Source organism: Corvus cornix, chromosome 3, assembly GCF_000738735.6.
Source record: "Corvus cornix cornix isolate S_Up_H32 chromosome 3, ASM73873v5, whole genome shotgun sequence".
Taxonomy (NCBI): Eukaryota; Metazoa; Chordata; class Aves; order Passeriformes; family Corvidae; genus Corvus; species Corvus cornix.
The window spans coordinates 99,152,690-99,165,854 of NC_047056.1; the positions used below are offsets into that span (position 1 = coordinate 99,152,690).

Consider the following 13,165-nt stretch of genomic DNA (forward strand, 5'->3'; position numbering starts at 1 on the left):
GCCCAGTGTTTCAAGAAGGGTTAAATCATAATTCTGTATTCACCTCCCCCCTCCATGATTTCAGGCATTCCCTTCACTTGCTCCTTTCATGCCAAAGACCCACAGCCTATTTTATCTCCATCTGAAGAAGCCGTTCCACATGCTTGACTACCTCTCTTGCCTTCATTACTATTGAGTTCTGGGCTGATGGTTTTGGAGAACTCAGATATTCCTTCTGAGTGATAAGAGCCAGTTCAAAAGCCACTACTGTGTATATAAGGTTAACACCACTTTACACTTCTAATTACTGAATTGTACCTGACATTTTGTCAGCCAGTGAGTCACTATCACCATATTCCTCTGCAATTCTTTCCAGCACACATTTTTTCTAAAGCTTTATATTATTTGAAAACTGTGTTATTTCAATATTTATTTTGCCAGATCTTCTATTGACTAGCTTTCACTTATATCTTTGAGGGACTTCACTGATGATTTTCTGTTGGAAAAGCTGACTGTTTATTCTTATGCTTTTAACTATTCCTTATGGAGAAGAAGAGAGGCAGGAAATAAATAAATAAATAAATATTAAGAATCAGTCTGTTACGATGAAGTGCTGCCAGTTTTGTTATTTGTGCTTCTTCTGGTACCTGTGCCATGAGGTTCACAAAATAAAAGTTCTTCCTAAAACACTCCACACTACAGAACTAAGGATCTTTGATCAAGCAGGTATGTTGTGAAGTTAAAAAAAAATTACTTTTAACTGAGAACCCTTCATTAAAACTCTCATTAATAGCTCTGGAAAGGTTTTTGTATTGGGATACTGTCAGTTTTCCACAAAAACATCTTCTTCTGAAAATATGATATTCTCAATAAAATTCCCCCAAACCCAAAGTGCTTAAACTTGCAAATGGTGCCAGGGTGGTGACTAATAGCAGTTGTATATGATTTGCCTTATTCCCTTCTCTCTGAGCAGAGCACTCTGGCTAGGTACTAAGACATTATTTCTCAGTGTTCACCATAGCCACAAACTTCAATGATGGAGCTTCAATATTCAGCCCCCAAATTGCCCTTCAAAAACAGCTGCAAAATACAGGTAGAAGAACTCAATCATCTCCCACTATTTTCAATTCTTGGGCTTTTAAAAATTTATTACTATTATTATTATTATTATTATTAATTTTTCTTGAGCTGAGTAATTTTGGAGTTCAGAAGAAATCTAATATCTGGGTTTCAAATGCTACCGAGCAGTTTAACAAATAATTTAGACACACATTTTTAGAAATTCTAAATGTCCTATTACCCTTCCACAGGAAGTGCTAGGGAATGGTTATTATCCAGCCCTTTTCAATTGCAGAATATTGGTAATTATTGATTTTTGCAAACGGTCAGATTCCTTTGGAGGCATTATATGATCAGTAAGCTGCACTGGCAAGCCATAAAATGATACCATAACATAGATTACATTTAAATAAGCATGCAGAGGACGTGTATCTTACCAGGTTGTTTCGTATTTTACAATATCATTATTCTGTTCTTCTTTTCACAATAACCTGATTCATTTATGAAGCTAATGATCTGCTTTTGCTCTGTATATCATTGCCTGCAAAGGTGCTTGATCCCTCCACATGCCAGGATCATATTCTGCAAAAATTATGGTTTGTCTTCTCTTCATGTCTAAGTCTTTGAGATGAGCCTAGGTGGCAGGTAGCTGATCAGAAGTTATCTGGAATGAGACAAGTTAAAAACATGAAAGAAACAGATCTGTGATTTCTGCTTTCTCTGTACTATGCTTTTAATTTTATAGTGAAACACTGAATTTGTGTTTGTGGGTTGTTTGGTTTTTTCAAGAACCTTTTCTTTCTTATATTGCTGACTTCCCAAGATTCTCTTCGAGTGTGATATTTTCTCCCTCTGACATTTGCATGTCTTGTGCCAGAAACAAAAAAAAGAGGAAAGGAAACTTGGTCTTTTCAGAGGTAAGTTTTTGTAATTCAAACACACATATAAGCAGCTTGATAGAATTTGTATTTTCTTAGGTTTTTTGGATTTATTGCCATCAGAAGTGGTCAAAATGAAAAAGCCTGGTATGAAGTTATTCATCTGGTCATCCATCTCTGAAATATAACAGTATATATTTGTGATAGGCTGTGAGGTGACAGTATGGCAGTTCTTCCATTTTCCCCTTTGTCCATTACTCAGTAGTTTTTTGACTAATCATCATTTTTTACAATCCCTAGGAGCAAGGAAGTCCAGGAGCTATGCCTGAGGGAGCCCACACCTCAGGGCAAAATGAATCCAGACAAGTGGTCAGGTTTTGAACAAAGGGTTTCCTTCCACACATTTCTACCCTAGCCCTGTCTTTCACATTTGCCTTGCCAATCACTTCCCAGATTCACAGAAAACATAGTAAGAACACATAATATGTCATTGGAAATCTTCTGGATGAGACAGGATCAGCTCCTCCTCCAAGTCTGTCATGCATGAGATTTATTCATGAATAAGACTTAATTGGTTGGAGTCTGCATTGCTATCACAGCAGCTGCATGTGCCTTCAAGATGTTTTTGCCAGACATGCAGGGTCAAGGACAGAAAAACTATGGATAGGTGTTGGGCCCAAGAAATCCCTTGTGGAAGGCTATTCATCTATGGCAGAAAGATATTCTTTCCTTCTGCACATGAAAATGGGCACAATGGACTCTAAATATTCTGGAGGTTCTTTCATAAATTTTGTTTATGCTGTCCTGTTACTGGTTTCTTAAGTGGTCCCTTTCACAAAGCATTCTTTTAACAGCAAGGACTGGGCTTGGCAGAGCAAGCACTTAGTCCCTGCTGCTCTATGGACTTTACTGCCAAATCATAATGCCATTGATCTGTAAAATAAAGGCAAACTTTGAAAAGAAGTAGTATCACTTCCTCTTCACAGTTATTTTTAATGAAACATACCTTTCATGCAGCGATTTAATTTCAGTAGGACTAGCTCAGTAAGTAAGGTCAAGCCCTTGTAAGAACTACAGAGGCTAATGTTGCTGATCTTGACAAATTAGGTAGTGTCATAGCATTACTCCTTGTATTAGTTTAGGAGGCCAACAAAATCAGTGCAAGAGAGGGAGGGTTAGGACATAATATTAAAAGTACTGTTCCTATAGCTATATAGCTACAATTTTTGGAGACTTAAACATGCAGTTTGGAAATGGGAAGGTACCAATCTCTATTTCTTTCTCTGCCTGCAATGTTTTATGTGGTCTTGAGGACCATCTGCCCTTATAATACTGTCTTACCTATTCTATAGAGGTGCTGTAAGCATTATGACTTATGACTCCTAAGTCCTTTGAACACATAAAGCCCTATGTGTCACAAATATAGGTACTATGAAATATAATTATGTAGTTATTGGAAAAGTCCCCGATTGTCTCTTAGAAACAACTGTCACGCAGCACTTACTATACATAGGGAGTGACACATAATGATGAAGTAGTTAAAATGATACTCTTACTTCTAGACAGAGCATTTGCATTTTTGGAGAAATTTCTTGTTTCTTTTTAAGGATTGGCATAAGAAGCTTTCAGAAATGCTAAAAATACCTTTTTATATTAACTAGCTTTTCTTTGGGCTAAGCACACAGAGGTACAAAAACAGCTTTGATAGCTTCTGAATAATGGCATTAAGGTTAGAAAACTGCAAATGATAGTATGTTATATGAGCCTATTTTATGTAGTAGTAGGGAACATTCATTACCAAAGAATTAATAAATTCTGAAATTATGATTGTATAAGTTGCCCTTGGGCACAACATATACTCATAATATTTTACCCAGGGACTTCTGCATAGACCCTATAATTTCTGGTCAAAGTAGGACAGCTTTTAGAAAAGATATGTTTTGAAATCTTAAAATTACTAAGAATCCAACAATACCTAAAAAAAAAAAAAAAAAAGGTTCTACAATCTCAAAAGTGCTACATCTAGTGTGAACTTGTCCAGATTAAGCATTCAATCACAAGACCTTGCTATGGCTTTTTTCTGCTAAATTAGAGATTCCCCATGTATTGGAAAACTGTTTCTTTGCTTGGGACTTTGAGACCATGATCAAGCCACTCCTTAACCTTCTCTCAGATAATCTAAGTACACTGATCTTCTTTAATCTCTCAATGTCAGGCAGGATATTCAGACTTTCAATTGTTTTTGCTCTTCTTTTCTGCAACCTTTCGAGTTTGCCTTAATCCTTCAGAAGTAAGGATATTGAGCAAAAGGATTACAGGATTCTGGGATAGAAACCCATGGGAAACACCCATAGTTCTGGAGCACAAACAATGGGAATAGTATTAAAATCAGTGACCATCAGTTTTTGCATGGCCCCAGATAAGTCAGGCTGGGAGGCTGCTCTTAGGGTGGAAATTGAAGTATTCTCTTGATCCAGTGGCTGGAAGTGAGAAAAGACAAAGACTTTCAGAGTCACTAGAAATTACTCTTCAGCAGGAGAATTTATATTTTGGGGATATTTTCCAATCTGAATTAGAACCAAACAATTTTGTTTTAAAGCTCAGAAACGTCTAGGAAATTGATTCAGCTTTCCTCACATAATTTTATTAAAGATTCTAGCTTTTTTTTCATTCTTTATTGACTACATCCCATGACAGCATTTACAAGATCTGTGATTGGGAAAATATCTCTTTAAACTTTACAGATCGTTTTGCTAAATCAAGTGGATTTCTATTACAATCAAATATTAGCAGCCCAGACTCCAATAACAGGGCAATTAATGGCTGAGAACACCTATATACATTAATATTTATACAACATGGTTATGAAGCATTCTGAGTATTTTAAATTCACCAGTTAACCCACAATCACCTTCGTGATTTAGACAATAGAACACTATCACACCTAATTTATAGATGTGTGGTCTAGCCAAAATTGTACAGTTGCACCAAATTGAAATTACTGCTGTGTACATGGAAAAAGAAAACAGAAACAAGTTTTGTTGGGAGAGGCTTGTGATCAAGGGTCCCCTTCCTGGTAGTTCTGACTTGCTGATAGATAAAATAAACAAATAGCCATTAATAGGTTAAAAATAGAATTAATAACTGAAATGATTAATACTGTTATTATCCTTATTCTCTCCTGTGTGATCTGTAAACTGTTGTCTAGGCTAATTAATCAGTGCCCTAATGCTTGTTTACTTGTTACTGAAAAGTGCATATAAATTGCTCCTAAAAGAGAATAATGCATTGGTGTAAATCAGGGCACATGATACTCAGCAACAGTGAATGGGGGCTTGGATTTATGTTCTTTCCTCCTACTCCTCTTGTCTGAGCCCACCTGTGTATGTTCATTCATCCCCAAAGGAATTTGGCAGTAACTGTGTCTAATGCTAATTCCAGGCTCTCCACTGCGAGTGAAGAGTCAGGTGAGATCCTGAGAAGACCCATTAGGTATCAGGCTTTCTGCCTATATCCTCCTCTCCTTAACCACCTATCCTGCTCCATCCCTGAGAACCGATGTAGAAAACCCAGCCCTCCAGCCCAAATCTTATGCAGCAGCATGTGTTCTGCCAGTTTAAATTTGTTCTCTGTAAGTCCAGACATTTCTGTAAGCAATAGAGCAATCAGCCAGTGCTTGCAGCCATTTCTCTAAGGGAAGAAATGTAAACAACAATAAGAATAATGCAAGTGTATAGGTCTCCTGCAAAAAAAGTAGCAGGTCTTGTTATGTCCATTGCACTGGTGGGCATCCTGGGCAGTATGGAATGTCACAGGCAACAAATGCTGGCTTCAAAATACAGCGGTGCACTGTGTGTCTGAAATACTCATTATTATTACTGTGCACTTAAACACAGCTCTAGGATAGCACAAGGTCCCACCTCAGGAAAAGCTGGCTTAGGGTCTTGGCCAAGGTCAGCCTGCACTCAGAGGAAAGCCTAAGAGGCTCCTTTGCCTAGTGGAAGCATAGCCCAACTTATAAAAAGTAACTCCTAATTTCAGACGAAGCTCTAACACCCATTCTGCTTCTTATATGTTAGAGACCAAGATAAAGGACAGGAAAAGAAAACTTCTGTTCCCTTTGTTTTTAATGTATTTCTGTTTATCACTTCATTGTATCATTTTGTGAGGCAGTTTCAGAGCTTTGTAGGCAGGCTGAATATTAACCATCCACTGCGATCCTCTCAGTCACTCCTGGCACAGGTTAATCCCTGTATCATAGGCAGCCACCAGTTTGCTAAGCAGCTTAAAAGGACATGTTATAGCTTTGACAATGACCTGCTAATGGTTTTACATTTCTCAGAAGTATTATGAGCTATCTTTGTCATTTTTATCTTCTAATGAGATCAATAAATTTAGGAAGCAGACATAGACGGTGCAAACTGAAATGCCACAGCCAAGGACGTGGCATGTATAACTGCTAAACTATAAATAATAATGCAGGGACTATAATCAAACCTTGACTTTTACAGATGAAAATCAAGTTACAAGTGCCTCAGCATTAAAAGAATCTCCACATTTTTTTAGGAAAAGTGTAACCCTTGATTTCTTCTTTCATATCACACCATATCAATTCTTTAATGAAAATCTTCACACTGAGAAGTATGTTTCACTCACTGATTTTTTTTTTTTTTCCAGTGGGAAATAGCAGTTCTTGATGTTTGAACCCTCTCTCTCTGTCTTTGGTGACTCTACATGAAATAATCATGTCAGGTTAAAATTTTTGCACAGCTGCACAGCAGATCTTACTGTTTCTTACACATGTATCGTTAGCTCTCCTTCTTCCTTCCAAACAAGTATGAAAAGTTATAGGCTTTAAAGAGGGAGCGATTGCAGGTTGTTTGCAGTGCACAGGGCCACAGCTTTGGGGTGATACAACAGGGTGATATCAGTTCACATGCCCCACATGTACCTGTTCATGCCACACCTTGGGACTGGGATCCTGAGCCATCTCCAAGCATCATGAATGCCAGAGAGGCTCCTTTGCACAGTCCAAATGGTTCCCGGAGATAACAAACCATTCTCAATGTGTTTGCAAAAGGGGTAGTTGCACACAACACCTGAATGTCGTGGGAGCAAGGTATCTTTACATTCCTCTGAGTTTTACACCTGTGGTTATCCTCTCCAGTGCATATCTGGCCCAAATAAACATGAAAATAAACAAACATTCAGTGACCCTAAGACTCACATTTGATTTCACTGTGTCTGCAGTTTCTGTTGAATTAATCAGAAGTTTAAAGTCAAGTAGCTGTACCACTAGGTATTTCTCCAGCTCAGTAACTATGTGCACAGGAAGGTACAAACTGCATGGCAAAAAAGAAGAGGTCTCTGTGAACATATGCCTCCTGGTGTAGGAGTCCCAGGCAGAGAAACTCCGAGCTATAAGATAGCTAAATATTTAAATGGTCCTCATTTCTGCAGCATGCAAGCACTTGTCACACAGTGGTTGTACTAAAGACAGAAAAAGGAATGTACCATTTTACAATACATCAGCTGGCTACAGCTTCACATATGAAGAAAACGGAGTTTGCATTTCTCAGAGTGTGAGTCTGCTTAGCCTACTATAGCTTTTAATCTTACCAAATTCAACGTGAAAAATATATTGTGGCAAATTGCTACACATCCTACCTGTCTATTGTGTACAGAAGATTCATTCTATTTAATAGGATTTGGATCTGCGTGCTAGTCAGACATAAAAATTCTTTGACAATACAATTTGATGATTGATTTTTGCCTTGTGCAATGTTATCTTTAAAGAGATTACCCTTGACAATATTTAGGAGATATTCCAATAGAGCACAGGTACTCTTCCCCACTCTTAAGCACAAAGCAAACTGTGCTGCCTGATTACAGAGCCTTACTCTGGAACACTACTTAAGCTGCAAAACGTGGAAAGAGATTCCTACCAGCTGAATATGTGTCTACAAACAAAGAGAGGGCTAACTGCTAATCCAAGTACCCCAGGAATGCGTGGCTTGACTTGAAAAAGGTTTTCCTATTGCAAAATAGAATGGTTTGGATTTTTTTTTCTCGAAAATGATCACAGGCAATGAAAATTAAGGCACTGAGCACCTCTGAAACACCAGCAGTTCCTGACTCAGTGCATTGCATTGTTGTGATGTCAGGAATGAGCCCCAGGAAGGCTTTCAGTGGCACTGCAGCCATGCTGCTCTAAGTGCTTACTGCTGACACTGGTGCAGATGAGCCCAAGATACATGTGAGCAGAAAATCAATTACAGAAACTAGAGATTGGGGAAGAGAGAAAAACAAGTCTCCAGTTATCAAATACCTTTCAAACAACTGCACACTCACAAACAAAGAGCACATTTTCCTGCCAGCTTTAAAAAACATCCTTCTGATTTGGATGACAAAACTTGGTTATGTTTTGTATCAGGTGTTCATGGTGCCTAAGGAGGACATGAGTGCCCAAATTACTGTTTTGTGCCCAAGAAAAAGTACAGAGTTCAACACACACATTGTCCCTCAAGCATATTTGAGCAGGACTAATGCAAGATACATGTGTAATATTTAATGTAGGATTTATTTCTCCAGCAACACCTGCGTTCTGCTCTTCACCTGTTCCAAAAGGAGGTTAACAGGGGCTCCAAAATGAAAATTCTGGTCCCAGCTCTGTACCCTCCCTCACCAGATGCAGCAGCAAAATCTTTTTGATGTCAATAGAAAGAAAATAAACTGCTCTGTTTGTGGGAAGTTCATGTTGCTGTATTCCAGATACCGTGAAAACCCACCTGGCCTTCTGTGGAGGGTTCCTCTCCTTTATTATTTACCAGCACAAAACAGCTCTTTCAGACCCTCCCTTCCCAATGGAATGGATGAAAAGTATGTGGTGTGTCTCCAGCATGATCAGAGTACAAATCACCTCACCTGTTTCTGATTGTTTATAAAGTAGGTATTTGTGCCTGATGCAGCAGGCTAGAGTCCAGTCATTAGGGAGGAACAGAGGCTTCACTAACCTGAAATCAGATGTCAGCCTCAGAGTGACACCAATCATGCCCCAGCAGTGCTTATATCTCTCTGAGGACTGCTAAGTATATCTAGAAAATGAGCTTAGACTTTGAGCAGTCACAGTGCACTCATCTATGCTCTACCATGTTCTCCACCAATTTATCACCCATTTTCATGGACATTGTTGCTGAGAGCCCTGTTTTTCTTGCATCCTTACTATTTTTAGCCACAGCTTTAATAACTTTTGACATTATCTACATCCAGGTTCCATTTTACACCCAGCTTCCATTTTCCCTGAAACTACCCACTTTTTGAGACATCCCTCGACAAAGGTAGTTGGTAGTGGTTAATCTCACATGTCAGCTTGGAATCTAATATAATTTGATGAGTGCACCATGTCTCAAAATCTTGAAATGCCCATGAAAATCAGTTGCTTTCTGCATGCAGATGAGTAGGCCAGTGGAAGAAACACACTACAACCTGTCTCCATATCACATCCAGCTTGGCTCTAGCATTTGCAGAGGATGTTAAATCCTAAGGTGAGGATCACCAAGCTGATAATATAGGACTTCGAAGAGCTGAGCGAAATGCCTACTTTTGATGTAACAGTCTGCAGGAGTGGAGGAGCTGTGAGAGACAGCCTCTGGATATTTCTGTACCAAAACAGATCCAGGAAACTGATAGCAAGGAGACAGAAAGGATCAAAAGATTTTACAGCTATTACCTTCTGCTGCTTTTCAACTTGTTTCCAGTATTTTATCTCAAAATATTAATCTCATTTCTAATAAGAATGTCATCCTTATTAAATATATGTATTTTAATCAAATACATGCTGAAAAGCCTATGGGAGGATGTAAACCAGAAAGCATAGTAGACAAGCAGTTAATTCATACTGTTGGAGCATCCTTGGTATGTGGAGCTTTATGACGTGAACATTTAACATTTCAACACAAAGATAAGAATTTATGTTTTATTTATGTTTTACAATTGCTTAGAGCATTGCATATGCTCTAAGCATTGCATTCCTGGCTTTACTAAAAACAAACTTGATACAAAGGCCCACTAGTATTACTATGGATGGAAACTTAATGTCCACTGAATCCATCGACCTAATTAAATATATAGAGCTACCTAAATGTATTAACAAAGGTCTACCTTTGAAAATGATATTGCAATGCCTATTTGAGGGTATAAAACATGCTCCCACACACACATGGAGTATCAGTGACACTGATAAATGAGTATTAGCATTTCAATGATGAAATGAGGAGACATGAGTGAACACCACCTGATACTGTAAATAAGCATGCTTCAGAGAGAGGAGGAATAATTTTCTATCTACAGTCTAATCATGACCTCAGTCCTGACCTGAAAAGACCACTTTCCTTAGTGATTAGATCAGAAATAATCCCAATGTGGCATGCACCCAGGTGTGTTGAACTGAGCTGAAGTGGTTATGTGACAAATGCTGAATTTTTAATATTCAAAAGCAGGACCAGGAATATCTTGCAAACTAAACTCATTTTGGGCACAGCAAGAATCCATTATTTTTAACTCTGTTAACCAACCACACCTGAATTTCATACAGCATATTTTAATACTTTATCAAGTGTTCCAGTTTACTGAGTTTTCTATAAATATTATTCATTACTAGAACTGCTTTGTGATCTTTAAAACTCTAGTCTTTCAAGAAGATATACATCGTGCTTTATGTGACCAGACAATCAGCATTTTGCTTATACAGGCACTGCAATGGTAATTCACAGTCCCAAGATGAGCCCTCCAAAGACCAAATACCATGGTCACAATGCAACTATTGTTATTACCTAAACTTGCTCCATATAAAAGTACATGTCATCTCTTGATGCAGTTATCCATCCCTGCCAACTCAGCTACAAAATTTTCAACTGCCTGAGACATTTTTTTAAATTCGTGCACAACAATAATCTCTGATGCCCAGCCATAATACACTTCAGGACCTGAAACGCTTATCCTTAAAGCATGAAGTAGAAAAGAACTAACCACATGATGCAACAGAGTGAACAGAGCGATCTCCTACTGTCATTCAGGAGGACTGTGTTCTCAAGCAAACAAAAAGAAAAAAGGCATCTTTTAAGTCTCAGATCTCAGCCAGACAAGATAGCAACATGAATCTGTAGTAATACATACAAGGTCTAAGGTTCAGCAGACAGTGTACCCTGGCTCTAAAATCAAGGAGGAGCAAAACAGTAGCAACTTGTTGCAGTACCTTGATCCTACAGCTGACTGATCCCACAGACTAGTGAGTGGATTGGTAGATCCTAAATCCCTCCCTTCCCTGCACTGACCCACAGGGCCATGGACCTCCCTTCTGCCACGTGCAGAATCTGTAAGCCTGGTGTTGGCTGCAGACCTGACATTCATATTTCCATACAGAATCATGGAATCATTAAGGTTGGAAAAGACCTCCAAGACCATCAAGTCCAACCTTCAACCAAACACCACCATGCTAACTAAACCACAGTGCTAACTAAGTCCAGTCATCCCTTGATCACTTCCAGGGATGGTGACTCCACCACCACCCTGGGCAGCCCATTCCAATGTTTGACCACCCTTTCAGTGAAAAAATTTCTCTTGATGTCCAACCTGAACATCCGCTGGCACAGCTTGAGGCTATCTTTGGTGTTTATTAGCATTTATTCATTGAGATGCTTCTAGATGTAAATACCTGGCTACTGCAAGGGGATTTTGTACATCCCTATTCTACCAAAACATTTAAAAGTAGTAAGTGCTCTTTCAAGAGTCTCACCCATGCAGCAGCATTCAGGTCTGATGAGAACAGTGTTCAGTAAGCAGTCACAAAGTGATTTTATTTTAAATGTCACTGTCATAGTTGCACAAACCAAATCAATTGTGATGGAGCATCTCCCATCTATCTGTTCCTAGGATCAGAGAGATTTAAGAGACACAAGTTCATCTGAGATAAATGAATACATATCTTTTTAGGTACAGCAATTTCCCCTTATTTTGCACTAGCCATCAATTTGGTTTCAACATTACACTTTGTCACTGGATGGGTCCAGAGATGGGTCCACTCTCAGGAAAGAACTGAAGCAAGTGAACTGACTTGTGGTGCACGTCTGCATATTAATATAAACACTGAGCAACGGCAAGCTGAAATTTTAGGTACCTAAAAAATTATACCATTCTTCTCACCATAGATCAGGATTGCTAGGCACAGTATTTTGTACCGTAAATATTGTCTCTCTCACATCAATGTGAAAAGAAAGCTAAGTCCAGAAATATTGATGACATCTGGGGAAGAAGTACTTCTCACTCCATACCTCAACACTGCTACTGACCTTCCCTCTGGCTCTGCATCCTTTGAACTATTCTGAATTGTTTATCAAAATCACAAACAAGTCAATTACACTCTCAGAGCATAAAGCTCTGAGCCTTGATTACATGTGCAGGAGGAATATTTACTTTTTAATCAGGGTTGACTGTGGGGTGTGGAGGTAAGGCTATTTTGAAGATTAATTAGTTAGTATTTGTACATTGCTTTGAAGATGTGAGATACTAAGTATTTTTATGGCACACAGCTAATGGCCTTAACTCTTTCAGCAATGCTGATGTCAAGGTCTTGAAAAGTGGCCCATCTGAGCTGGTTTTTATGTAAACCTTTGGGGGCTGTATCAATAAAACACAAAGACAGAATTTTCAGGTTTGGTCCCAAACCCTCTTCCATTCCTGCCAAACCCTGCCAGGCAATGATATATTTTGAAAACATCAGTAGAAGAGGCAGGTAGTGGGATAACATACACTTTTATATCCTTCTGATTCAGCATTTGGGCTTGACAAAGATGAGTGGCTTACATGTTACAAATATGGTACATCTGTTGTCATGACACCCCACTGAAGAAAACTATGAGCTTCCATGTTCATTTTGCAGATGAGGTGCTTTGAAAACCTCAAGATTTTTGAAAATTTGGACCTTTCTCCTATCCAGGTGGCTAAATCCCACAGTGGGATTCAGGTGCACAAGTATTTTCTGGATCTCAGCCTGTGTGTGTTGCACAAGGTCAAGCACAGATCGTACCTATACTTCAAAGGGAGAAAAGAGTTCCAAGGTGCTCTAACCACTGCTTCATTCCTCCCTTCCTATAACAGACAGCTGAGCTCCCATGTTTTGCATTAGTACAGTAATTTTAAAATAAGAGTTAAGGAGTTTAGCTTTATTTAGTCTCATCAAAAGTCAAATCCAT

General features: G+C 38.7%; 1 long non-coding RNA gene across 1 annotated transcript in view; it reads right to left on the reverse strand.

Annotated features, from left to right (window-relative positions):
- LOC104685455 overlaps positions 1–13,165 on the reverse strand; it is a 205,507-nt gene that overhangs the window by 72,541 nt on the left and 119,801 nt on the right. Inside the window, exon 11 of the long non-coding RNA XR_005604191.1 lies at positions 1,476–1,702. This is a non-coding gene — a long non-coding RNA (uncharacterized LOC104685455). The remainder of the gene's footprint in view (positions 1–1,475; positions 1,703–13,165) is intronic.